At 34.3% G+C, this 24698-nt stretch overlaps 1 long non-coding RNA gene across 2 annotated transcripts in view; it reads right to left on the reverse strand.

Moving 5' to 3' along the window:
- Nucleotides 1–10133: 10133 nt before the first annotated feature.
- LOC125180421 (uncharacterized) overlaps nucleotides 10134–24698 on the reverse strand; it is a 30384-nt gene continuing 15819 nt past the window's right edge. For both annotated transcript variants that reach the window (XR_007158985.2, XR_010829723.1), the window contains exon 3: nucleotides 10134–12795. This is a non-coding gene — a long non-coding RNA (uncharacterized lncRNA). The remainder of the gene's footprint in view (nucleotides 12796–24698) is intronic.

Raw genomic sequence — 24698 nt, forward strand, 5'->3', positions numbered from 1 at the left:
AGTTTTTTGTTGGATACCATAGCTTTCAATTCATGCAATAAGGCACAGTATATTGTTCCTATTCCCTACTAAGAGAAATGTAACACTGCTGCCCTTTCTCCTATGCCACCCACATGAAATCCACAGAAAATTAGTCCCATGGGTGTCAAGTGGTCACTGTTTATCTACCTGTTTATCTATTTTTGCTACACAAGAGGACTAAAGTTGTGTAATTAATATCTGTAAGACCTTTTGAAGAACTTGAATAAAAGTCTTAGAGTAACACAGAAAAAATATTTTTTATCAGGCAATTATAGCCTATAAGCACCACATACTGCAGCTTTTGTGAGAACAGTACACATCCTGGCAATGGGGGACCTTAATCCATAACAGCTACTTTACATTCACTGACTTGTACAAGCGAAAATGAAGGCATCGAATTTAAATTTCCCAAAGGTCGATACTGTAACTCTTATACTGTACTGGAAGAACATTGATTATCTTTTTCAGTTTATCTTGTAGCATAAATTTAAGAAACATATTCCTTACTTCTTCTTAATAAATGACATATTTCCTGAAGATGGTTCAACTGGAGAGCTTTCCCAGAGATCACTGACACATGAGGAAACCCACGTCTTCACAAGAGTTAGTAGTGAGTGATGTGTAAAGGCAATAGGCACAAGGTGGAGGACAAAAGGGAAGAAAAAGGGGAAAAGGAAGGAATCAGGATATTTTACAAATTTAGGTAGTATTTGGAGCCTCTTGGCAGTCTCCATGTGACATAGGGACACTCTAGAAGGTCCATTTATTCCACTACATTGTTTGAACGTCCTCATGCTTACACAGCTTTCTATTAAATTAGTGGACTTTTAAATACTATATATATATACATATATAATATAAATAATATATAAATACCATATATATATAATTCAAAGGTAAATTATGGCCTTTGTTTTCAAATTTCTTGGGCATAACATCACATATATTTCTTATAGCATTATTTCTTTCAAAGTCATCAGTTTCTGTCTGTTCTTACTGTAGCTTATTCATAGAATCATAGAATCATTAAGGTTGGAAAAGACCTACAAGATCATCTGGTCCAACTGTCCCTTTACCACCAATATTACCCACTAAGGTAATTCAAGTCTACCTTTCCTTGAAATCTCATTTTAAAATAATGATTATATTAATGGCTTATTAATAGGCTGTCATTTAAAATAAGGTTAAATGATTAAAAAGTAAGACCAAGCTTAAAGCCTTGTTCTGAAAAATTTTTTGCATTCCTTGCAGCTATTTATGTTCAAAATTGTGTAGTTAGAGGTTAAATTGCAAATACAATAGTCTGTTTTACCATTATGATGAAAACTGTACTAAAATTGGCAATATTAATTAAGCTTTCTCTGGGACTTTTGACTTCTGATGCAAAAGTTGCTTTTATAAATTTGTTTTTTCAAAGGTCTGTCATACACTAAATGAATGTGACGTTTAAATGATATATTGTCATTGCACCTTGTCATTTTGTTTAGGGACTAGAAACTAGTCTCTTCAGTACAGTAAGGAAAGTGTTCAATATGCAAAGGGTTAAGTCACATTATTCTCATTAATGTTAATGGGAGTTATATGGATAAGTCTATGTGCTGAAAATCATGAGGAGTTAATGTCTTTAGAATTTACGTTTCCCAGTTTTGCTCTCTGAACCTTTGTGCCTGGCTACCTCCACTTCTGTAAAGTTCCTGAGGGGAGCAGTGAAGGGAGAAGTATAAAGTAATTAAAGGAAAGGTATTCAGACTTCAAGATGTCTATGGTACATTCTCAAAGGTAGTAAATAGGTAATCCATATCAAATGGGAGAAAAGGTAGTTTTGAAATTACACTCTCTTTAAAATCTCCTTTGAAATCATAATCTACTTTATTATTATGTGTTTTGTGCAATACATTTTTTTCTTTTTCTTAAATCATATAAGAAATATATATTGATATTGAAGTCTGACACGTCAGTGAAGTATATCAAATGGACACACAGTTATACAGTTAACAAAAAAAAAATTCAGAGGTTGTACTTAGAGTGTAACTTCAATGTATACATAGAGTTGCTGGATTTCTGTGAACTGCAGGCTGAAAGGTACTCAAATGGAATCCATTTGGTATCCCTAAAATTTGTGAGGGAATGTCTTTTCTCTGTTAGAGAAAGTTAAAGGGAAATGATCGGTTTTTAGCTTTGTTCAGTTTTGTTTCATGAGCAAATTCTGAATATTTAATCACTCCGGTGGAAAAATATATATATATATATATATAAAGAAAGAAAGAAAAGACAAATAAAAGCTTAGTAACGTAATTCGAACACATGAAAATAAATACTTAAGTACTAGCTTTGGGTTCTGTTCCTTCCACCACTACCTTTACTGAAACCAGTGGAACTAAACTTGAGTTTGAATAAAAGCAGCATATAGTATGAAAGGAAAAAAAAATCAAAACATATTGTTTAATCTTACTCAGATCTTAGCCTATTGACTCAAACAGTAAGCATCTAATATGCTTTGAGAGTTGCTTAGCACTGCCAAACATACCAGTCAAATGCACTTTTTTGGCAGCCTTGTATGCAGCTTGTATTTATTAGATAGGCAGCTATTTGAGTTGATTAGCTACAAACATGTCATGAAAAAGAAATAATTACTCATTCACTATAAATACATGTAGTTTTCTTCACCACTTGCTGACTCAGCTTCACTTGTGGTCTGAAGGATGAAGTCATACGGGTTCTTCATATTCTTGTTTTAATTTGTAATGTTGGGAGGAATAAGACAGACCGTCTGCTACAGCTTGTCCTTGTTCAGCTGTACGGGTCCCTAGGACAGAGCCTAGAGAATCTCTCCACTAGGCAGTCACCAGCAGACTCAACTATGGAGTTGGCATATCCAACTGCTACCTTATTCTCCCTACAGTCCATGATGCTGAGGGTTAGGGGAGGAGGAGACATTACAAATGTGCAGCACACTGATTAATCACAACTGGAAAACAACTTAAAAACTGGTGCCAAGTGGTATAAACAAGCCTGTACCCAGATCAGAATTTAGCAGAGACTGTAGTAGCATGGACTGACTTGACTATATCACTCCCCAGGCAACATATGGAAATTACACACATCAGAGAATTTTCCTGATTTTGTAATCCAGCAGAACTGATCATGGACTTGTGGAGAGCTCTTTGAATATACTGGGCACCTCCAGGAAGCAGAAATTACAAGTGACATAACTTTTTACTGGAGCAGTTAAAAGATCATGGTCCTGATTTTCATACTGACATTGGGACCATAACTGTTTTACTGGTTTCTTTTTCAGCTCACTAATGTTCCCAGGTAGTGTTCTGATCTGGAATGTAGTTAAAACATAGTCATGGCCCGGAAGTAATAAGAATGAAATAGAGAATGCCTTGGCCCTCAGCACCTAGCTAATGAGTTCATCCTTCCAACAATCTTTCTCTTTACAGGACGTTTAGTTTTATTACTGCCCCTTCTGGTTCTTCAGGATATATACTTGGAAGGGTTCCTACTTAACTCTTTTGTCTGCCCTCCATGCTGCTTAGAAATAATAATAATTACACACCTTGTTCTCCTCTTGATGGACTCTGAATACCACTTGAATATGAATAGCTTGATACACACATTGGTTTATTTAAGATCCTATCTGATTTTTGACACAACAGCTTATAGCAACACACCTTCATATGAAAGGCAATTGAAAACAACTGGCAGAGCTCTGAGAAAACAAGTGCTAAGCACTTGGAGAAAATGCCAGTTATATAGATTTAGAAAGATGGGCACTGTCTCAGCACCAGCCATAGTGAAAGAATTATTGCAATTCACATTTGGAGAAAGAACATACTCAGAAATAGAATTACACATGTAATAGATTGCATCAGACATGTAGGGGAAAACCAAACGTATCAAACTCTGGAGCCATCTAATGCCACGTGAAAAATGTGATTTAGTATAAAGTCTGTCCTTGATGTGTGCCAAAACACAGTTACTTAGAAAGCTAACCACATTTCTGTACTTTCAGAGAACTCCTTTCAGATAAATATGTAATAGTATAGACTTTGCTATAATTAACAGATTAAAATGTGCAGAATTTTCTGAAGAGAATTTCATAGAATATCATCAGATGTCAATGCATGTCACCCATGAGCATGTTTAATTTGGGATCTGTTGAAGGAAAGCCATATGTAGGAAGCAAAGCAAGGTACCCTTGATATTTAACAACGCAGTTGCTGTCAGCAGGATGCTTGGAAGATAACAGAAGTAACCTAAGTTAAGACTTCGTAAGTAGTGATATTTCTGAAAATATGTATATATATATATTAATAAAGTTTTGGAAGATGATGTATAACTTGTACCAAACATGCAGAAGCAACCCAGTTATAAAAGGAATTCTAAAGTAAAACAGCTGAGTACCAGGAAAAATATATATATATATAATAATAATAATAACTGGGAAGAGGACAAAAGGGAACAGGGTTTAACCCCTGTTGATGTGCCACAGAATAAGCTGACCTGAGCAAACATAGTTTTGTTTTCAAAAGACCAGTATTTATGAATCAGTCAAAACAGTTCTAAAGTGAGGTAGAACACCTTAGCACAAAGTTTATCTGCCAGTGACTCCTCTTGATTTTACAGCCTAGAGGAAACTGCTGCATCTCTCCTCTACAATGACACACAGCAACAACTGTCAAATGTTTATGCACAGGCAGTCAGATACTGTAACCAGGATTGTTAAATGGAAAAACTTAGCTTATGGTAGTTGATATGGTATCCAGCTACTGCACAAGCAAGTCATTAGTGCTGTATTTTAACAAAATGAGATTGTAATTAGGTGCCTTTGATTCTAAAGGCAGAATGAGTTGCACATTTCTGGCTGCTGTTCCCAAAGCGTGACATCAGAGCAATCAGTGATAGACTGTCATTCGCTGATCACCCTACATTTTTACTTCATTACTAACTCACAACTAGTCCCTGGGCAAGATGAGATTCTCAGTCATCAGTGAGCAATAAATATCTCTGCCAGAGTTGATAAGATTTCACAGACACATATAGTACTTTTTGTTTTGTTCTTGTTTTTCAATTTCACAAGCTGTCTCTGTGTCGAAGTTGGATCTGGATCACTGTTGACTTGTGGCTGCTTTGCCTCAGTAGGAACTAACAGTGCTCCTTTGTTCTAGCTGTCTTGACTGAAATAGGACAGGCAGAATAACTTGCTTTCACCCCACCATGTGGAGAGACCATCCAGAATATCCCCTAAACCCAAAATTCCCACCTGCTGCAGTGACCTATGCATCACTGCACACAAAGAGGGTAACTTGCTTCCCTGCTTTGGGCTGTGTCCAGTGCAATCTAGATGTAGGACTGGGAAATCCTACAGTACTGTGGTTTTGTATGAAGTTACCTGTACTCTCTTTCTCTCTGGAACTGAACAGAGTCTTGCTAGCCCATTGACTTCAGCACATAGAGTAATTACCGAATTGGGTCCAGAATCTGGAACTACACATCCCAAAATGGAGATTAATGACTACATTCGAGAGCTATTCCCCAAAATATGTGGTATTACCATAGGACATTGCAAATGATGTGTGAAATGAGACACCTTTGCCGATTGGCAGTGCACAAAGAGGATAAAGAGAATGATATGTAATTATTACTGTACTATTAGCTGTGATATTCAGCCTATACAAAGACAGAGAAGTCCAATAAATTCAAAAGGTTTAGATTTGTTTAAAATAAGAATAAACTGGTTAGAAACTTCTTATTAACAAACTTCACCAGAACGTTATTTTGGAAGTGAGGAGGATCCAAAAAAAAAAAAAAAAAGGAGATTTTACATGAGTCTCCTCCCCTCAAAGATCATCGCTTTCTTTCCCTTTACTTTCAAAAACACAGACACCTTTCAAGCACAACTTGAATTACTCAACTCCCTCAAATACCAGGATGATGGTGAGGAGTTTGGGGAGATAGGAGGGGGGAAGCTGTGATATTAGTAAAGCTTTGAGAGGATTGTGGATGTACATTTATCTGTCAACATAACAGATGCAGTGATATCTCTTACAGACAGAAATGAATACAAGGTATGTCTGCCAAAGCACAGATTAAGAATTAGTTTTTCCAATTTTATGAGTTTTATATTTTGTGGCAAATTATGGAGTATACATTACCCATCTGACAAACTGTTAGCAAAACATGTTAAAAATAACTGAAGAAAGTGCAAGCACCAGTGTCTAGCACCAGTTTTGTGAGCTTCTTAAAGGCAATTTCAGTAAATTCAAAAAGCAACACGTTAAGATGGATATGTCAAACAAATCAGAATCCCTCCAGTTCTGAAAGATGAATTGTATTATTTTTATGAGCTGTTTTGCAAAAGTGAAATGAAGTTACATGTGCAGAGCAAATTAAAGAATATTAATTCTTGGAGAATTAATCTTTTCATGTTTTCTAAGTTGTCAACCAATTTTTTTCACCCGTCTTAAGGATCAGCATCTTCCATTGATTTAATTGATAAAAGTACAATGAAAATTTGTTATATGATATTTTTATTAAATAAATAAAAAAAAACCTACATAGCATCAATGTTCACAATTTCTATTGATTAGAATTTGTTCAGTAGACCATCAGAAGATATAAAGAAAACTATTACTGGCTTGTTTCTAAGGGTATCTATTAGGAATCAGCACTAGGCCCAATGCTATTCAGTATTCCCAGCTGTGATCTGAAGGTTCATACCAAAATTAGCGTTCTAAGGATCTGAGGATGACAGAAAAGTTAGTTGAGCAGTACATAATGATAAGATCCAAGAAGAGATCCCTTGACAAGGTAAAACCATTAAAAATATATAAATAAATAAATCTCTTTTTTTTTAAAAAAAAAAAAAAGGCATTTTATAGGAGGTGAATGCAAAGTTATACATCAATAGAAAGGAATTTCACCCCCAAAAACTGGGGTACGGTGCCTCAGAATTCCTCCACTCTGCAAGGATTTATGGGCCATAGTAGACCAGCAACTCAACATGAGTTCCCACTGTGAGGCTGCATGAACAAAGCTAATATAATCCTTAAATCCTGATGCAATTGTTGGAATATTTCCCATAGATCTGCTGTCCATATTTTAATGGGAATGGTAGAAGAGAAAAAAAAATAATAGGTTGCATAATTTGACAGCAGGAGAAAATTCTTTTCTGTGAATGTATAAACTCAATCTGATTACTGAAAAAAAGGACTGGGGGTAACAATTAAAGTTTATAGGTGGGAGAAAATTCTTCTATGCAAAGCTTCTTTATCCTGAAGGGAGAATAATACAGCAACGACCCCACCCATGAAAAATCTGGAAAAAGGGGTCTGGAAGCTGAAGACTGACAAATCAGGTGTAGAACAGTTTTCTAACAGCAAAAATAAATGTTGAAATAAATTGCCCCACAATGATGAATTCTTGCTATTGGTATATCTTCAAATCATGATACATGTCAGAATTTCACCAAATCCTTGCTGGTTTTTAGTTAAATAATAACTTTATTGGACTCAATACTGGATAAATCAAATAGAAATCAAATAGATAAAATGTTAGAGTCTTCAACCTTGCAGCAAACTAGCTGATGTTAGATTCCAGAAATTCAAAACACAATACGAAAAGTAAAGAATAGAAAAAAAAAATAGAATGATCTATTAAAAATTACATTGTCTGAAGATCTGAGGCCTGACTTGGGGCTTTTGTTATAACTAAGGATCTCTAACTCTAGACCATATGCTCTACTGTGGTATGTATTGCATAGCTATGGAAAATGTCTTAATGTAGGTATTTTTCATTCGCATAAAATTGTCTGTAAGAATTTATATCCCAGCTGGTATGATGTTATACAGAAACAATATCATGTGTTGTTCTGCAAGCTGTGCATATGTTTGGTTTCTGAGGCCAAAAATCAGGATGTGGTTTGAAGAAAAGTAGGAGGAGTCAACTAGTAAAAGTGTTATACCATATGACAACCTTAAAAAAAAAAAAAAAAACTATCAGTTGAGAAAATATATAGCAGAAGCAGAGACTGCCTTTGCTGCAATAACTAGTGATCTGGTGTGCACATGTGCACACTCACATACCACTGGAGTTTTAAAAGCATAGGGTTGCAACCTGTTGTTTGTGTAGTCTAAATGTCTGTAACCATACAGCAAAAACACTGTGATGTAATCCGATACTTTGTGCCAGTAGAAATCACTCTGAGTTTCAGTATATTAGTGCCCAACAAAATTATTAGAAACACAAAATGGCTTCCTTGTCTAGGACAGGAGACAGGATGGTCATGTTACACTGCATAGAGGTCGGCTTGTAGGCTTGTTGACTCCTGAGTAACTATCTACTGGAGGGTAATGATCTGTAGGTCATCTTTGTGCATTTTAAAGACATGAGAAGGGTAGGACTCATGACCTGGAAAGTGACCAGCTTCTAAAAGGTTTAACATACTTCTTCATCAGGTGAGTCATGCACCATGCACATGCCTGAAAATATTTTACTACAGGACCTAATATGGCCAAGTGCAAACACTTTTTTTTTTTATCCCTAAGTTAACATAATAGATCCTCTTAAGTATTTAACTTGTCTTAGAGATTCACAGTGGAGTGAAAGCAAACAGTTTCAATCTCAGTAAGTATACACAATACAAGAATTGAAAAATAATAAAATGTAAATAACTCCAAAAGCAGCTTTATATATGTCTACTCTTGATATATAAACCAGTTCAAATAGCACAATTAGGTTTCTTGGGGAAATCACAGCATTTGTAGCTCTCTGTTTGTTTCCTACATTAATTTTTTGAAGTGCATTAAAATTTTTAGGCTCCATATGGACACATTTAGTCACATTAATTCTCTAGTATGTTCAATCAAGTTTTCAGTAGTTACTTTTTTTTTTTTAATTCTGTGTTTTCTGACTGTATGATTAATGTAAGTAAATAAGTAATCACCAGATGAAACAAAATTCTGCTTCCTGAACTTATGTAAGTACTACAATTATAGTAACTTGAAATAGTAACATGATTAAACTATACACAAATTAGCCATTTTCACAATTAAAGCATGAGTCCAAGAGATCCTCCTAAAAATTTGAACCACTCTGGATTTAATTAAAAACAGATAATGTGTGAAAGTTTATTCCCATGGGTTATTCTCTATTTTTATTTTTACCTTACCAACAATCCTAACATATCCCTTTGTATCATCTAATAAGTATGATTTCTTATTTTTGTGTAGGGCCACATTTGGTGGCATCTGGCAAACATGTGTCGGTGCTATGACAGACGTTTCACACACCTGCACTCCAGTTGTGAACTGGTGCCTACTACTGGCAAAGCAGCAGGTAAAGGACATCTTTGTCACTTCATTGATAATCTAGAAAGTAAAATATAGTATTCCTTATTCTGATGTTCTGATAAACCATTTCAATTCTGTTTTTGATTAGTTGCATTTCCTAGCCTAAATGCTGAAAGTTTCAAACATCAATGAAAAAATGTTAATGTCTCTAACCTCGTAAACTCAGACCTGTGTTTGAGGCCAGAAGACATTTCAGGGCTGCATTGTAAAAACATGAAAATACACTTGGGGCAAGCCTAGGGCATGGCTTAGGATATGCAAGAGAAGAAATCTCAGGCACACTACTCCATGCATATTTTGAGAGTAGCCATCATCAGTACTTCCAATATTTTCTGTAGAGAAAAATTTTTACTTTCAGTTAGTTTTTCTACAAATTCCACTAATTTCACACTAATACCCTTTCATGTAGTACAAAATATGTACAGCCACATGGAGACACATAGGTCACCAAAATCATCTAAAGGAGATTCACAGCAATCCAAGTCTTGTCTTGTTCTTTCAAAATATACTAATGATATCAATGATACCACCTATATGAGTACAATTAAAAGAATTAACCTACAGTGTTTTCCATGCAAACTTTCCTCTGAAAAACTCCACATTTGCTAATATTTCAGTAACTCTCTCTGTTTATAAAAATTGAGAACGTCTACATCAAATGAACTATTGTACTTAGAGTCCCAGGAAACTACACTGTGGGTGGCTGATATTGCCATGTTGCAGAAGAAAAATATGCAAATTAAGCTGAAAATACAGTGCAAAAGATGCTGGACACTTTATTTTCCTTGTTGTTCAAGTACAAACCAGTGTGAAAACATTGCTACTTTCTAAATCATTCCCCTTTGGTAGAATCCACCTCTGCTTAAGCCTTTTCTAAGAAAGAATCCATGACAATTTCCTGCAGATCCAGGAAATGAGTAGCAAACCACAACCATCAACCCAAAGATCTCCGTGTTTCCCCATCAGCCCTTTCCTTTCTTACAAAATCCTCTGTGAACCCAACATAGTTGTTGTTTGCCAGCTGGTGCAGGATCCTGTAACCTCCTTAATGTTTGGTGTTTGGTGTACAATAAGCAAGTAGGGTAGATGAACAGGAAGTGGCCAGGCTTTTTAGAGTTAGTGTTGAGGATTTGATACCCTCACTACACATATGTCAGGATTGCTTCATGTGGTCCCATAAACCTAATGTCTGTTTGAAAATGGTGTGCTGGTGTGAGCTCCCAGAGAGTACATCCCAGTTTAGTTTTGTCCAAAAGGAAGCCAATTCCTGCATAATGAGACAACATTAACAAAATGTTAAAAGGAGCACAGTATGTGGGGACAATCAGGAGAGTCACTTCAGAAGCACACTTCTGATCTGAACACATACACTTGGAAATAAGACACACCTAATTTATCTCAATTTACCTTTTCTGGGTAATCTCTTCAAGGCTGTGATATTTATCAATACCAATAAAAAGTATTTTGCATGCTGCACTCAAAAATATCAGCCTGCTTATTTATGGGGAAAAGCCATGTAATTTGCATATTACTTGACTCAATCTGAATTGCTCTAAAGGTAAGGGGTCTTCCAGTGATATCATTTAACAAACAGGCTTGAGATGTTTTCCAGACAAAGATATGCCTGAAAATTTAGAAGCTGAAATATAAAATATGTGCCGTACTAAAGCTAAGTATGTTTTTGAGAAGCTGACAGAATTCTGCTGATCATGGGATCTCCTAAAGAAGGCTTTTTTTATTCGCAGCAATCCTCCTGTCAGTCTTAAGAGACATACGTATTTCAGAGATAATAAATTAGCCTAGTAAACAGTTAAAAACAAGCAAACAAAAACAAAAAAACACCCCAAAGAAACTTAAAGCTGCCATCACCACCTTAAGGAACATGCTCTTTCAAGATGTGTAGTACAAATCATCTTTTATCTCAAAAACTTGAAGTATAACAGGCACTGTGACACACTTTTCTACTATATTGTGAAACATATGAAGATCGCAGAACACTAGACAGAAGCAGGCATTATCACTTTGTATTTACAAATAGGTCAACTAAGATTAAATGCCCTACACACTTTTGCAATAGCAGCATGAACAGCCCCTGGGACAAGTCCTTCAGTCTGCCCTCAACATCATGTCAAACAACTCCTTTCCCCCGCAAAATTTTATTCATTATGAAATGTGGGTGGGGTTTTTTGATTTTTTTTTTCAGTTCCAAATATTTTTAAGAAAATTAACTCATTTATTTTTTTATTTCTATGCTTTATACATTATCCTTATTGTTTCTGAGATTCTCCTACTGTTTAGAAAATAAAGACTTTTCCAGGCTGCATTTATTTGTTTCTGTTGAATAGCCTTGACTTCTTACTGCTTTCTCTCTGAATGGAAAAAAGTTGTTATTTGTGCTTCCCCTTAACATCTTCATTCACACATCTTGGTACGGAGCATTATTCCTGATGAAAATAAATTTATTGAAACTAAACTAATTGTAACTAAATTCAAGCTCTCATTCAGGAAAACATGTCAAAAATTGGGATGGGGGGGGTGGAAAAGAGCAGCATTAAACAATTAAACATTTGTCTGAATTCATAACCAAAAGAACATAAAAAATGCTCAGTTGAAAGTCTGATAAAACAGTAAAGGAGTAGTCCTTTTGTGAATCAGTATTTTTCTTACAAAATAAACTCTGAAATTGTAACCAATTAAAAGTCGTTCTTCTTTAGATTATAAAAATCTCAAGGAGAGTCAGATTTATTTTACAATCTCTGTCAGTCCCTTTAAGCAATCCTTCATTGTAAGCAATGATAGAAACATCCCATCTTTGACATTCCTCTGGTGGGACAGAAATCAGATCATTCAATAAGAAACAAAAACTAAAACAAAACAAGACCAATAAATCTTTTCCGCTCTAAATTAATATCCCTTTTCTGTATAGAGCTTTTGGAAAACTTAATGGTTTAAAACAATGGGTAACAGGGAGTGAACTTTGAACAGCAGGTTCTGCAATGTAGTCATGTAAATAATTTTTGCTCTTCAAACTTGAGAATGAAGGCTCAGTTTGCTCTGCCACCACTCATGGGCCATTGTCTGATGACACAGAGGCAGAAGTTTTGAGTAAAATGGAAACGTCAGTTGCCAGAAGCATAACCGTGAGCAAATCCTGGTAAGCGAGTTCTCTTGACCCATCGCAGGTCACCAGCCCAATTCTGTACCTCGCCTAATGGTGGGGGCTGCTTCAGCGCTGCTGCTACTGTGCCGAATCTTGAGCTGGCAATATTTGCAGGGTTTGTGCATGTGATTAGAGGCAAAGAATCTTTGAAGTACACGGCCTGTTAAATTCCAGTAAATAAGTTACTGCATATTTTAGAAGGACCTTCTTACCACATAGTTCACAATTAGCATGCCCATTTCATCATTAAAGAGGTACCTAGGAAAAGAAAACATGTATAAGTACAGAAATATCAGAATAAAGCACTTAGAGTGAATAATTAATACCATTTTATGTTAACCAACCATATATTTTAATCATCAAAGATGACTAAGGCTACAAATTCTTCTTTACTGACAAGGATGCACTTCTTAAGTCACTATTTAAAATGGATTTTTATGGCCTGTTTTAATAACCAAGAGGCAAAAATGTGCTGTGCTGCATGGACACGCTGAAGATACAAGTCAAATGACCAAGACGATTCTCTAGCTCCCTAGGCAAAAAGGCAATATAACTGTTATTGAGGCAGAACAAAGAAAGAGATATCCTATTATCTCTGTATATCTACCATCTTTAAATATGAGTAAAAGCATCAGTTAGTCTAGAAATAAAAATTAACAAACTTGCCATGCTTACAACACACTATGAGTTTGCATTATAAATAACAATCATCATAAGTCTGCTCTATAATGATGATTTCATCAGAAGTACTACCAGGAAATATGTTTTATATCTGAGCATAATGTTTTCTCTCCTCGTGTTCACCAGCAAGGACACAGCCTTCTGCTTCACACGCTTCTACTTTCTCTAAATTTTCTTCATGTTCTTACATAGATTAACCAGACTACTGAACAACATTTTCATCAAAATAATCCAGCTTCCCTTCAAGAGCTGTTAAAACTGCTTAATATTTTAGGAAATATAGCCTAAAACATTTTGCTGTCTAGGGGCATATGATAGCTATATGCAACAACCAATGAGTTTCATATATCTTCTTATTCTACTGCAGATGCACCATGAAGTTTACGTAACTTAAAAAAAAAAAAAGTTATGCATCATGATTATGCAGTAAGTACAGTATCTGCTTTTATTTCTATGTTGGCATGACATAGTGCACCATAGTCTTATATCTTGAGTACATTTTCTGTCCTTAACAATTCTAGCTCGTGACCAGTTCCTAGAACGTATATTCTAGTAACAAGAAAAGTGTCCAGAAGCACAGAGCAATATGAAAGTTGTAAATTCTAGCTAGCACAGATGCAGAAGTATTATCAAAGACCAATTTAAGCATGTTGTTATATTTTGTTTTAATATTACTGTCTCACAAATAAATATTTTTATATCTGAAAATTAACTAACATCACTAAGGTAATACCCAACTAGCAATAAGAACTTTACAGGTTAACTTAATCCAGTGTAAAGTGATTTGAGACCAGAATATTCCTCAGGAGGATTTCTACAATGATTATTTGAACAGAACAGAAAAATAAAACAAAACAAAAAAAATATAAAAATAAAGAATTCATTTCTAAATCATTCCCAACAGAATTTCTGACCGTGAATGATGGAGAATATCAAGCAATAATAACTAAACTTCTATGAAGCAAAAAATAAAACTGCTTTTCTATGGCTTTCTTACCTGATCTGAGAAGATTCCCATTCATAATTGAAAGATTTATTTATTCAGAACTGAATATGTAAAAACCCTTCAGAGCAGAGTGAAAATGCCCTACAGGCCTCAGATCTCTCCTTTTTTGTTTCCATCACTCACTTACCTATAAAAATACTCCACGTTGATCTGTTTATTCCCACATGGAACTGACCAGGAATACAGTGAATCCACTTTTTTTTTTTTTTTTTTTTTTCCCTAGGTTATCCTGCATATTGCTTCCTATTTGGATCAGGCACATTTTTATTTAGGACTCTATACCTTATTCGCATCTGTCAACAAAAAGTGCACATCGCAGTCACACACGAAGGCACAAGTCACAAAACTCACAGAAAAAAATAAAAGAAATGATATTTATATGTCATTTTGATAGTCAAGGGAGAAGTGTCCCAGTCCCTGTTTCTTAAAATAATACTTCATACAGGTGTCAACTCTGTATTTCAGTGGAGTTTTGAAAAGAAAAAAAGTTGTCATTTATGGAAGTTGCTTCCTGCTACTGGAATAAAATGATCTCCTTTAAATCACAGTTCAGGACATCCATACCTTTCTTCCATGAAAACCACTCTTACATGTAGGAAAATTGGAAAAAAAAAAAAAACAGTTATATTAACCTGCTGTCAACCTATCTGATTTACACAAATAACACACACAAACTCTCTTGTGGTCATCTATTCCTATTAAAAAAAAAAAAAAAAAAAAAAGGCATTTACCAGATCTTTGGGAAACAATTTGAAACAGAAAAAATGACTACTCTTGCCACCACTAGTAATGATGAGCTGATAAACAACCTCTCCATATTGTCTTAACTCAGGCATATCTAACAGAGATGAAGAAGACTCTAATTGGGGCATTAATTCCACACCACACTGCAGTTGCAATGCGGCCTCCCTTTCCCTGACAGGTGCAATACATGGGTGCAAATTTCTTGGCATCAGCAATCTACCCCTTTGCATTTACATTGCTAAGCAATATCATTACTTTGATTGACTTACATACAGTGCTACACTTTCACCTCTTAGGTATGGAAAGAAAAGATTGATTCCGATTTCAGTACCACAGTTTTACATAGATGCAGTCCCAATGAATTAAGTGCACTTACTCCTAATTTATAGTCGTGGAAGAAAAATAATTTTCTTGATTACCCTCCTATTTAGAAAGCTCTAACTCTTTTGAATAGAATAAAGTTACACTGGTCTAAAACTCACATGACAGTTAGGGGCATAGTTACATGTATTTTTCCACAAGAAGATGGCAGCTGTCCTCAAAGTGTAATGTGAGTCAACTAGGAAAAGGTGATTGACTGATGCTGAGGTTAATTGCTTGTTGGCATGCTAGAAAGCCTATGCTAACAAGTGCTGCTTATAACTAACAAGTGCCAATTATTTCCTTATATTCTAGTACACATTATATTATGCTAGGCACTATCCAAACATCCAGAAAGATCCAGGCAGCTTTGTCCTGATCTGATGAGTTAATGATTTAAGAAAAGTATGCTAGCTACTGACAAAAATGGTTCAGTGCACATTGCTAATCACAGATGTAGAAATCTTTGTACTATATGATGATACAGAAATACTTTTGTAAAGTTATCAATGCACTGAATGTATATCCACAATTAAAATGTGTCTGATCATAAACTTTGTTTTCTATATTGCCAAACAAAATCTCATGTTAGCAAATAGTCTTTATTATACTATTTTTAGAGGCCAGTGAAACCTTTAAAAATGCTGATATTTTAATTCTTTTTACATATCTGTGTGTGAAAGAAAAGAAAAAAAATCTATATATAATTGGTAACCAGTGTACCTATGAGCCTGACAAAATTTCCCACCTAATAGGTAGATATTTATGTAAAATATCACCTAATATTTCTATAATGCATTCACCTTGCTTGAAAATATGCTGACAGAACTAGAATGCATAACATCATCCATTGTTAAATTGATCTTAAATTCATAATTTTGTTCCTGAAGCATCAGTAAATACCAATTTTAATTGCATTAATAAAATGTGAATTATGAAATAAGAATTGCACTGACTAATACAGATTTTCACTATGATAATAATGATTTAAAATAAGATTAAAAAGTAACAGCTCCTAAAGAAAGTGAGTGTACCGAAAATAATAATGCAAAGCCAGCCTGCGACCCACCTTAGACAAGTCATCCACCCTGGGTCGATGGGAACAAAACAAACAGAAGTTGACCTAAGCAGTGTTTCAGGCTTTCTGTGCAAGAAATCTGGGTAAAACTGTGTGCCTTATCCTTGCTTAATTTCAAAATAAATGTATGTAATGACATCACTACATAGCACAAAGTTGAAAACCTTTGTAAATGCATTAATATCGAAAGTCAGGAATTATAACAACATCCTTGTCTTTTCTAATTGTGAAGACAGAGACTATGTCCAATATGTTGAAAAAGGTAAAAAGTCCTCAGCTGCAGTTTGATCTCTCCTAGTGCTCTCATAGTACAGCGAGTATTTCAGCACACCACTGTCCCTAGAACTCCAAATAATACAACAGAACTTCCCTAACCACGGTGCTTGGTCAGCAGGCACAAGCAGTCAGAACAGGACAGGGTGAGGTGACCCCCATCATGAATGAAAATATTTAAGAAATTTTTAAAATGTTGAAATTGTATTTGCATATAGCATCAGTATTCCTAGAATGTTTTAGAATAGATATGTACATTTTTGTACCCATCAAACAATAAAAGATAACTCCTCTAGGCAATTTGCAAACTATAGTTTCATCTAGATATATGTCAGTGTAAATCAGGAACCTTCAGTTCTCAGTTTTTCTAAACAAGTATGCCATAATCTTTCCTAGACCTGTTTCCGTCAGACCCTCATAAATCTCCCACATTGCTCTGTCTCTTCAGAATGCAGTCAAATTCACAAATATTTTAAAGGTATAGTGAAATACACATATAGCAAGTCTATCATCCTAGTAGGCGTTAGTAATTTCCTTCATCTGCAGTATATATTTCATTTTAACACATCTTTAATAGACACCAACTAATCATGTTTAAAGGCTAGCTCTTTATTATTGCCCTTTATCCATAAACTGCTCTTTTTGCTGACCTTAATATATAAGGTGAAGATAGGCAATTGTTCCATATAAACACTTACATATATGATTTTGATTTTAGGGTATGTAAGGTAGAATTAGTTTGGCAGGACATAGCTAGTATTTTCTTAATTTTCAAGTGCCATTGTTGAATATATTTGTTTGTTCTAAAACATCTAATATTCTCAGAAATTCCAATGACCCTAAAATGTAATGCCTTCATTTTTTTTCTATATCCTGTGTTCGATAAAAGAATAAAAACACAGTGACATTTATAATTTTAGATCTTTTAAGACTAAAGTCCTATGTGAAATTTATAATATAAAAATTCCCTTTTCCTGGATTTACAGTTTTGTATTTATTGAATGCATTCACAGGCTCCCTTAGGATGTGAAATGTATGGAAATATATGTGCATTACTAAAGAAAGAACTAAATTTATTCTTTCCCCACATCATGCTCTTCTTTGCAGTAGAGGTTTTTAATTCAACACAGAGCTAGAATGAGATGGAGCCAATTTCCTGGTCTATATGTGTGACAAATGCTAAAAGTGGCACAGGATTAACAAATTAGTTGATGTATATATCTTTAAAGATTTTTTTCACTGTATCCCAAATCAAAATGCATGCTTTATTTGAAATGAAGATTTCTTTAGAGTTAAGTATTAAACAAGACTCTTATATATTCCTGCAATTTTAAAAGGGAGTGATGGCACATATCAAAACTAAAGAACAGCAACCTGAAAAATTGTGTATGAAGGTTTTTATAGTACACCATTCTCATAATAACAACTTTTAGTGCTATAAATTGCATGCTTAGTGATTAAAAACAATATTTTAATCAGAAATTTTCTATGGAAAAAAAATTATTTCAGTACATGTGTATTTCTCTTACACATGAATATTAAGTGTATTCACTACCAAAATATGGAATTCTATTCTGTTAAGCCATGTGTCAGATAGGAGCTTTTTTTAAAGTGAGTATGGAGAGGTCTACAGTAGAGACATGTGTGTCATTATAGAAAGGTTTCTTTATGATGGTTTGAAATAAAAAGTATGGAACTTGACCTTTTTAGCTGACATAGTAATCACCTACTTGATGTAATCCAGATATCTAACACCAAACAATAAAAACATCTGTGACAACAAAACCATGTAAAGCTTGGGGAATTATTTAATTTAAAAAAAAAAAAAATGATAGCAATATTTAATAATCAGATAAGCCTGAACTGGTTCTTCTTACACAAAAACTTTTGTGCTTTGCAAATGCTAGTTTTAAAGGGCTATTAAGTTAGACGTGAAAGCTTTTTCAGCTTTCATGCATATGTTTTGGAGTTACCTCATTCATTCTGCTTTTAGGACCTTGTCATAGTCCACCTGTTTTGCTTTTGCTTAACTTACATCAAAATAATAGCTTTATTTAGAGGGGAAAAAAAAAAAAAAAAAACTACATTCATACTAACTGTACCAAAACATGATAATATGCTTAAAATTCAAGAGGAGCCATATTCAGGTTGCATGTCTCAGTCACCCAATCTCCCTTTCACATATCTGTTCATGTTGACAGACTATGTCATAATACATCAACAGAAAGATCAGCATAGAAGAACAAAAATTCATCGCCTGACAGCAAGAGGAAAACTGATTTCTACTATTAAATTAGTAAAAAATATACCAATACTTCACTACCAATAAGGACACTACAGCTAAAAGCATTCATCCTATTACAATTCTGAATGAGCATTGGGATTTTTTTTTTCAATAATCTTCAAACACAAAAAAGGGGGGTGTTTATGGTGTGCACAAGGATATCTACATTTTTGCAACTTAAGGAATCGAACTATGCCATTCCGTTTTGGTTTTGTTACTGCTTTAAATATTAGTTCTAAATACTCATTCAATTAAAGAGCACTGAACACTGTTTTTGCAGTGTTCATTTCTGACAGAGGCTCTTTCTTCTGAGGTCAGGGAGATAATGTGGAAAATGCTCTGTATCAATAGAGTGCATCAGATTCTTTATAGCTGAGAATTTCTACCCATGTAAAAAGTACCCTGACTCCTCATTGCTAGATATAATTTTAATACACTGCATTGAGCAATGGTGTTTCACTAGGAATTTAACAATACCTGGAATAAATAATGTCTTTTGCAGCCTGGGGCAACATCTGCCACTTATGCATTAATTCTGCCCCTGTTTGAACACTCTACAACATATGCACTTCTCTTTTGTCTGTTTTCCTAGAGTTGTGTTATTCCCAAATATTGACATCATCTACTTTTATCAACACTAACTGCTCTGAAGCTTCCTAGTCTCATGCTCAGCTCTATTTCTTTCTATTGATTATCTTCCTCACTCCAGCAGGTAGCTAGCCAGCGAGGCTGTCCTGAGAAATAGCTTCCAATGACTTTATACGCACAATTTACACGGAATTGTTTAAAGAAGATATTAGCCTCAATACAAATCAGTGAACCTCATTTAGTCAATACTGCACAATTCAGCTGTTGGCACCCTGTCACATGTTAGTCTTTAAAGTCAACTACCATACCCAATCTGCACATTAGCCATAGTATTTAGTTTCATATTAAAATGAGGCTAGTTTTTCACTTTTCTTTTTGAAATCTATTCAATATACTTTTACATCACCTCATTGAACCATATGATAGTAATATAATTTTAAGTATAAAAACCTGAGATTAAATGCTTGATTTTTGACAGTGTCCTTAAATATAATAAATTCAAAGGGAAATACTGTTAAGTTAAAATGGAGTGTTTTTCATTAAGTCCAATCAAATGGTAGACAACAAAGGATCTTTTATTTGAGAATATGAAGTGAAAATGAAAACCAGAAAACCTTTACTAAGAAAAGGTCTAGCTAAATTATGTTGGAAGGAGGTCTCCAGATTGAACCTGGGTGTTTCTTTTGCTAAAAATGAATTAAACTAAGATGCACTATGGGAGAATAGCTAACAAAGAAGGAAAACCTAGCGCTTTATAAAGATGAAAACAAGGCCTAAATACAGTTAAGTTAGAATAAAAACTACAAAGAGAGATCAAATATTAAAAAAAAAAAAACCCTACTGTAGCACCTAAACTATTCTTTTATTATCTGAACAAGGAAATTTGGGGAATGTTTTTTACCCCTTTTGCATTCCACAGCAGTGGTCTAAAACCCCCACTGGACATTTATGCAAAAATAACCTTTTCCTTTTAGCCCAACAGACTATGATCTAGTCTATGATTTAGACTACATCTAAAAGTAAGATAGAAGAAAAACAAAGTATATGTGCTTATACTTGAATCTGTTACTTGAGAAATGAAATAGCTTTTCTGTTGTTTTCAAACTGTATCAGACTCATATGTTTTAGTGTATTTTAACATATCCGTGACATTTCTACTACAATTTCTATATTCATCCTTAGGCAGCTGGATGAAAATACGTATTACTTCTAATTTTTGGAATAAAAAATATTTGGTTTTGCTGTATTTGGCAAGGAAATGTTTGCACCTTTCCTGTAATGTTTAGCTCTTACGAAGCAAAAATGCATGGATGACCTACAAGAATTCATGTCTATTATATTTTCCAGGAGGCAAGAAAGAGGTCTGGGATTAAAAAGATTGGAGAAAAAAAAAAAAAAAAACTGCTTTATAATATATGACTGATATTTCAGAAAGTGCAAATGGAAAAATGAAGAATCCTTTTTTAAGTCCTGATGAGCAATCGCCTGGACTTACTGATTCACATCTACATGCTTTTAAGGGAAGGCAAAAATTTTGTAACTAGGTAGCCCCTGGGAATTTTGATATTTGCCAATATGCTTTATTCTAAATGTTGAGAATTTGAATTGAAGAATAAAAGCATTTTGCATGACCTGTGCTTCCTGCTCTTTTCCCTTTAAAGCTCTGTGAGTGGTAGCTGAGGTGCTGAACCCCAGGTAGAAGACAGATGCTGAAAGATGACCAGTCTCGCCTTCCTAGTACTTCTTCATATGCACGCACACACACGCTCTCTCTTCTATACATGTTTATTGCAACCTGCCGCTCGTAGAAAAGCCTTTTCCCTTCTCTTAGGTTCTGCAAGGAACATTTCAGAAACCAAAGGAAAAAAAAATGCAGTGAGGACAGAAATAGCTGCATATTCAGGCAGCAGAAAGACAGGTGTGGTATGGGAATTCATAGTGTTTGTGTCTGCTGCTGTGTGTTTGCTGCTGAGGGGTTCTGAGAGGTTCTTTGCTGCTGAGGGGTTTGCTGCTGTGCTGTTCTTCAACTGCTGTCTTCTGTGCATGTATCTGTTCATTAACTGTTATTCTCTTGCAATTATATTTGTAATTTACTAAAGTTGATGCAAATTCTTTCACCTATTTATTATATAAATTATTTTACATCTTGGGAAATCTATAAAATGTTTACATGCATTCAGTGCTTAAATATGCAGTAATAGTTTTACTGTAACATTTCCTTTAAAAAGATAATGTGAATTGGAGAAAAGTATGTTAGCAAATAATTCAATCATGACTTATAAGAATTGCTAGTTAGAATTATAGTTTGAAATATTTCTAATTTTAAGATTAATTCTAAAAATCCCAGTATTTTAAAATTAACTCCATGTTATATAATAATATATAATAAATATTGTGGACAAGCAAGTTAGTGATATAGTAAGTGCATGATAAGCAATACAGCATTTTTAGGAAAGTATAGCATGTACAGTGAAACATCATATACATTCAAAAAGTTTACAAAGTCAGGTTCTCATAGTTGTTTTCTTAAGGAAATAAAAATATCTTTAATCATTATTACCCATGTCTGATTTCATCAAGACAGAAAAAGCAAAACAACAACAACAACAACAACAATTGGTCATCCTATTTATGATCATTATTAAGGATACATGCATTTACTATGTGCTTAAGTTCAGCTGTACTGATCACCTTTTCCATAGTCTTAAAATGGTCATGAGCTTGAGCAAACCCTAGGAAGTAGACTGGTAATATTTAATACTGAGGAGAAAAGACAACTTTTCTAGTTGAAGTTTGAACTTATTTGTAGCTTGAACAAATGTATTACTTTGTTTATTTTAATGCAGATATTTGTACTTTCAGATCTGAGGATTTATTTAAAATATGTCCTTAGAACACACAAAGTTGCACATGAATAATTTACAGTCAACTTTCCCTAGTTATTTATATTGAAAATATACTATTAAAAATACCTACCAGGAAAGAAAAAAAAAAAAAAAAAAAAAAAAGATGAATTAAATAACATTGTCTTCTCCCCAAAAACATCATTATTAAAATATGAACGTGTTATTTTATCAGTAGCCATTGTTAGTTCCTCCACTTGATTAGCTTTTGATTAATGCTCATAAATTTAAATTCAGATATATTCAGCCTCTGATTTTTAGACAGATGTCAGTCAACATTAGTGTATCAATTTTTCATCAGAAAATAGAGAGGCATGTTAAAAGTACTTTAACAAACATGTAGTCTCTGCATGAGACCATGTTATCAAATGCTAATTATTTCCTTAAGAAAAGCATTTATTGAGGGAAAAAAAAAAATGTTTACAGAGCATGTGAATCTCAGTTGGACAGAAAGCTTCCTGCTTTTCTTCCTGCTTTCCTTCTTTCTGTCTTATAACTGTTTGTTCAGTATGCAAAAATATTATAAAACTGCTAATGATAATTTAATTAAAGATATTACCCTGGCATGACTAGCTTGGGATAAATATCCCAAGTATTCAGGAACAAATGGTTGTGTGCCTACTCTTGTTGTATAGCTTATGTGTAGCATGTTTTATGCATGTGTGTGTGTGTCCGTGAGAGAGTTGATGTGAATGTTTGCATCTACCTAACTTCATAACCACTGTTTGTGTAGGTAGTAGCCTCAAGACAAAAGTATGAATGAGGTCTGAGGGTAGAAAGGAACAGCACTGCCTTCTGGAAGAGACCAACTTGGTAAAAGTCCTGCTGTATTTGGGAGGTGAGGGGGCATCACAAGTGGCTCTGCTAGAAAGGTCCAACACTGCAGCCCACTACAGCCACTCATAGTTAGCAAGTGTGAATTAAAGAAAAGTTTTAGCTATATAGTGCTTAAAGTCCTTTGAGACGTATTAAAGGAATCACAGCCCCACAAATCTGGTTTAGTAATAAACTTTGGGGGTTTGTAAATCTTCTGGGGTTTACAGTTAAAAGGCAAGCCCGATGCACATTTCACTGGAAATCTAAAGATAACTCTAAAATGATGCTCAACTGGTGTAATGTGTTGTTTTGTGCTCGCAATATGAGATGGAATTTAACTCAAAAAAAAAAAAAAAAAAAAGAAAAAGCCTTTGAAGATTTTTGAGGGAGGTTTATCTAGCTTCCACCTAATTCAAAAATTAGTCTTTGCTGTCTTCATCAGTCCTTGAATCAAAGTTCCAAATCAGAATCTATTATTTTCTTACCAATGTTAAGCAGCATTAAGTAGAGTCAAAGGCTTTTATTTATGTTATGGAACTGATCCTACTATTTTCACACCAGAAAAAACACTCTTTGGAGTCAAAAGTAATTTACGCAATTTATCTTAGTATATACAAAGCTTAAAGACTGCAAGCAGTAACGCAAACTCAATATTTGCCATATTTCTACAAAGAAAAAGAAAAAGAAAAAGAAAAAGAAAAAGAAAAAGAAAAAGAAAAAGAAAAAGAAAAAGAAAAAAAGAAAAAGAAAAAGAAAAAGAAAAAGAAAAAGAAAAAGAAAAAGAAAAAGAAAAAGAAAAAGAAAAAGAAAAAGAAAAAGAAAAAGAAAAAGAAAAAGAAAAAGAAAAAGAAAAAGAAAAAGAAAAAGAAAAAGAAAAAGAAAAAGAAAAAGAAAAAGAAAAAGAAAAAGAAAAAGAAAAAGAAAAAGAAAAAGAAAAAGAAAAAGAAAAAGAGAAAGAAAAAGAAAAAGAAAAAGAAAAAGAGAAAGAAAAAGAGAAAGAAAAAGGGAAAGGGAAAGGGAAAGGAAAGGGAAAGGGAAAGGAAAGGAAAGGGAAAGGGAAAGGAAAGGGAAAGGGAAAGGGAAAGGGAAAGGAAAGGGAAAGGGAAAGGGAAAGGAAAGGGAAAGGGAAAGGAAAGGGAAAGGGAAAGGAAAGGGAAAGGGAAAGGGAAAGGGAAAGGGAAAGGGAAAGGAAAAGGGAAAGGAAAAGGGAAAGGAAAAGGGAAAGGAAAAGGGAAAGGAAAAGGAAAAGGGAAAGGAAAAGGAAAAGGGAAAGGGAAAGGGAAAGGAAAAGGGAAAGGGAAAGGGAAAGGAAAAGGAAAAGGAAAAGGAAAAGGAAAAGGAAAAGGAAAAGGAAAAGGAAAAGGAAAAGGAAAAGGAAAAGGAAAAGGAAAAGGAAAAGGAAAAGGAAAAGGAAAAGGAAAAGGAAAA

The sequence above is a fragment of the Anser cygnoides genome, chromosome 2, assembly GCF_040182565.1.
Source record: "Anser cygnoides isolate HZ-2024a breed goose chromosome 2, Taihu_goose_T2T_genome, whole genome shotgun sequence".
NCBI classification, from domain to species: domain Eukaryota; kingdom Metazoa; phylum Chordata; class Aves; order Anseriformes; family Anatidae; genus Anser; species Anser cygnoides.